General features: G+C 49.0%; 1 protein-coding gene across 1 annotated transcript in view; it reads right to left on the reverse strand.

Annotated features, from left to right (window-relative positions):
* The window catches only part of XKR7 (XK related 7), a 38,001-nt gene that overhangs the window by 22,471 nt on the left and 10,938 nt on the right, over positions 1–4,592 (reverse strand). The window lies entirely within an intron of this gene.

The following is a 4,592-nucleotide window of genomic DNA, read 5'->3' on the forward strand; positions in this document are numbered from 1 at the left end:
CCATTCGTCCTCTGTTTACCTTCGGTGCCTCAGGTCTGAAGAGGGTGGGGGACTGGTGATTTGGAAGCAAGGAAGTGCCTAGGCAGGAACCTCAGTAACTCTTTTGCAATCACTGGATGCTAACAAGCCACTTCCTTGTTTCCAGAGTGTTCACATATTGTTTCCATCCCCGTCTTTGATCTTGAAGGGTCCCTTTTCTTATTGTCTTTGAATCTGAGAAAATTGCAGCTCCAGGAGTTGCTCTCTCTACCCCACTCTCCCCTTTCCCTCCCTCAGGGACTGCCTTCACCTGACCACAGCCCTAGTAGGGTAGGGGCAGGGAAGGGGGCAACATTAGAGGGAAGGGAATGGGAGGAAGCACCAGGTGGAGGGAAGAGCCAGTGCGAAGGCCTGCAGGCCTGAGATTGGAGGGCATATTGTCAAGGAAGCCTGGACCACAGATCCAGGGAGGTGAGAAGCTGGGAAAGATGGGGTTGGAGAGTTCTGAGGAATGAGATCCTAAAAGTCCAGAAGATACACTTTATCCAAGATGCAATGGGAAACCACTGCAGAATCTGAACAGGGGACAAACGTGATCAAGTCAAGATTTGGAAAGAAGCCCCTGCAGCCAGAGGAGAGAAGTAACCTGGCAGTGGAGAAGCCAAGGGGAGAATATAAAGTAATCTAGGAGAGGAGGTTAGGGTTGCTTATACATCCTGGATACCACCCAACCCCCCACCCCCAACTGCTTTGCTCAAATTGGATATATCAGGGCATTTATTGTACAAACTCTTATCTTGCGGTTTCTCTTTGCCTGGGACACTGGAGCACAATTACTACTCATTTTATTCTCACAATGTGTGAGGTAGTTTATGTTTTTCCCTCCCATTTTACAGTGAAGGAATTGAGGCACAGAGAAGTTAATTCATTTCTTCAGAGACACACAGTTACTAAGTGCTAGAGACAAATTCAAGCCATCATCTGGCTCCAGAGTAGGCTTTGCTATCTCATGAGGGGAGGAGGAGAGTTTGGTGAGAGGGGGAAGAAGGAAGAGAGGGGGAGGGAGAGTTGAGGACCACCCTGCCTCAGAGTATCAGGAAGAGAAGATGAAGGGCAACAGCTGCCCTGGATCAGGAAGGAGCAGCCATCTGCCGTCCTGCAGCCCAGCACCCCTTTTGTGTCCAGGGACTGTTTTGGTCCCAGCAATGCTCAGGAGGTTGGAGTACCAGCTGTGGCCCAAGGCTGAAAACAGAAAAGGAAGAGTTAGAGATGAAAGGAGTTTTCCAGGCTGGATTCAAAGCTAATAGTCTCTATCTGCAGGCATGTGTAGACTAGTGGGAGCTTTTGCGGGTTGGGCTGGAGGGGAGTCTGAATCCCAATGTGATTTAGGCAGGAACAATATCTCTTCCTTTTTTCTCTGTTTACAGTCCTAGGCAGGGATATTCATGGAGTACACAGAGCCCTGGGCAGAGCGAAGCTCTGACCTTGGACCCCCGTAATGGCTCTGGGCCTGTCCTGCATGTGTCTGAATCTCTGCCTTCTCACAGGTGCCTGGATGGGGCTTGACAGTTAGGTCTTGACCTCTGGACCCCACCACAATGAGACAGCTTCAGTACCTCCCATGCCTTTCCACATCCTAGTATCAGTCCATTCAAACAGGCAGGAGAAGATAACATTTTTATGTCTGAGGCCTTAGAGCCAGGACCTGGGTTCAAAACCTACTCACCCCTTCCTGACCCTCTGACCTTGGGCAAGTTACTCAGTTTCTTTTAGCTTCAGGAAAAAAAGTAAAATGTGAAGGGCAACCAGTGCTTTCCTCCTGGAGCTGTGGTGAGAATAATCAATGCTAATTATTAGCAAGGGTGATGCCTTCCACAGGAAGCCCTCCCGGATCTCCCACCCAGTTGTGCTCTGCTCCTTATCCCTCAGAGGCATCTCCCTGATGCTCCCCTGTTATGAACTTCCATGACATATTAGTCCAATTTATCTTTTTAGATTTGCCTGTTTGGAATTTCCTGGGAGCTCCATGTGAGTTGGGACAATCCATCTGCTTTTTTCACCAACAAATTGCTGAGTGCCCAGTGCTGTGCATGGCACCCAATAGGTATTTTATAAGCATCATTGAATGAATGAGTGAGTGATCAACTCTATGGAGCAGGTTCTGTCGTCCTCTGCATTTTAGAAACCAGGTAACTGATTCAGACAAGGGCGGTGGCCTACAGAATTACCAGTCCCTTCTGTGTACCAGGAGTTGTGCTAAGAAGTTTATGGATATTACTATATGTTGCCCTCAGCCAGCCCCTCCTTTTTCTTTTTTTGCGTGAGGAAACTGGGACGCTTGGAGGTGCCGTCACTTGCCCCAAGCCATTAGTTAGGGAGAAGCAGAGTTGGCATTCAAGAACTCTAGTTCAGGCTACTGAAGAGGTGACAGAAGGATCTGGTGGGATGTCTGAAGTGTGGGCTGGGTGGGACTGACCCACCTATTGGTGGTACTTAGAAGGAACCCTGACCTGAATGGTTTGGGCTGGTGTGTTCTGAGTGGTCTGAGCTCAAAGATCAGGGATTCATACTAGGACTAGTAAGGGAGTGCAGGAATAGTGTTTTAGTGGAAGCCGTGTGTCATTGTGTGTGTGGGGCGGGGGAGAGTAGGTGTGGCACAGAACAGCTTGAACAAGAGCTCTGCAGTGGGACTGACTCAGGCTCATTCAAGGGTTGAGGAGAGGCTGGGTGTGGCTAGTCCGGAAGGAGAAGGTAGACCATAGCTGTTCAGAACTTGACAAGCCCTGAGATCTTCTCCAGTTCCCCAAGCTCCTCTCCCATTTTACAGATGGGGACCTTGAGACCCAGAGAGAAATCCCACATCTAGCAAGTGGCAGAAGCAAACCTGGGAGCCTTTCCTTAGTCCCCAAGGTCATGGTCTCTGGGCTTTGTTGGGATATCTGGGGAATCACTTTTGGGAACGATTCTTATCACATTTTCCCAATTAGCTCAAAGCTCAGTCCATGCCTACTGCGCCCTCTGCTTGGAGCAGCTTCTAATAATATTCATGTTTTTCTTGTGTAAACTACGCACAAGATAATTGGTACAGCACTGTTTCTAACAGCAAATATTGGGAGTGACCCAAATGCCCATCAGTAGGGGACTGGTTAAATAAATCATGGACTTTCTGACAACAGAATGACATGTGGCAGTAAGGGAGGCAAGAAGCTCTCCATCTCCTGATACAGAGAGGCCTCCGTGGGGAAAAGCAAAGGACAGAACTGGGATGGAGCTGAGCGAAAAGGAGGCTAATAATCTATCTTTGTATTTGTTGTATATGTGTATATGCACGAAGAAACTTTGGAGGTCTATATAAGAAAATGAGATTGCTAAAGAAGGCACCAGGCGGAAGGGGAACTGGATGGGAGAGGGAGACTTCACAATATGCCCATTTACATTTTTTTTTTTTGGAATCATGTGAGTGTATTTACCTATTAATAAAATAAAATAATAATGAGGACAGCTGCTACTCAGCTATTGCTGAATGTTGTCATGTGGGAATAGGCGGTCAGCATGGTCAGATTTTCTAATTACTCAAGAGAAACCAGAAATCTGGATTTTATTGTAAAATCTCTTGATTTTTAAATGTTGGCTCCATTTTTGCTCAGACGCTTTTCAGGCCAAGTAAATAGGTCAGTGGGTCAGACACGGCCTGAGGGCCACCAGTTTCAGCCTCTAATGGCTTCCTGCTCCCAAGGCTGGAGTTCTGAGCACCCCAGGGCCCCACCCCCATGTGGGCAGGGGAGGACAGTGAAGTGCCTTGTCCTGCCCCTCCCCTGGCACCCTCACACCCTTGCCCCTTGGGAATGTGACATTTGGGGCTTTTAACTCAAGATCTGGAAGGCTGAGAGGGGTTATGAACTCTTGGATAATTCCCTCCCCCGGGGCCCTGCTGGCTTCGGGGCCCAGCTGCCTCCTCCTGCTGCCCACCCATCTGTCCCTGGGAGATGGGGACCAGAGTGAGGCTGGCAGTGATGGGGGTGGGCAGGAGTCCCTGTGCTGAGCCTCAGATCACTGGGCTCTGTCCAGACCCAGAATCCAAAAGGAAAAATCGAGAGATTGTGAGAAAAGGAAAATATGGGCTCGGCTGCATCTACTTGGTGTAGGCTGAGCTAATTCACCAAATTACCAAACGCCAGAACTAGAAAGGCCCTAAGGGACCATGTCATCCAACTCCTTCTTTGCACAGATGGGGAAGACCAATATCTGCTCCTCATCCACTGCCCCAGGCCGTGGCTTTGTCACCTCTCTCCTGGACAACTGGATCACACCACCCTCCTCACTGGGCTCCCAGCAGCTCCTCTTTTTCTCCTAATGTTCAGTCTCCACCCTTAGCCAGAGGGGTCTTTGTAAAAAAGAAATCTGATCAGGTTCCCTGTCTGCTCAACACTTTCTGAATATTTCCTTCCTCACTTTGAGCCAAAGTCCTCAACCCTGTTTACAATCTCTCTCCTGGTCTCCTCTCTAACCTCACCTCCTTCTGTCTTTCCCTCCCTTGTTCTGTTCCAGCCACGGACTCTGCTATTCTCTTACCATGCCAGCTGAATCCTTCCTACCTGGCTTTATTCCTGCAC

This window comes from Crocuta crocuta, unplaced genomic scaffold, assembly GCF_008692635.1.
Source record: "Crocuta crocuta isolate KB4526 unplaced genomic scaffold, BGI_CrCroc_1.0 scaffold445, whole genome shotgun sequence".
Taxonomy (NCBI): domain Eukaryota; kingdom Metazoa; phylum Chordata; class Mammalia; order Carnivora; family Hyaenidae; genus Crocuta; species Crocuta crocuta.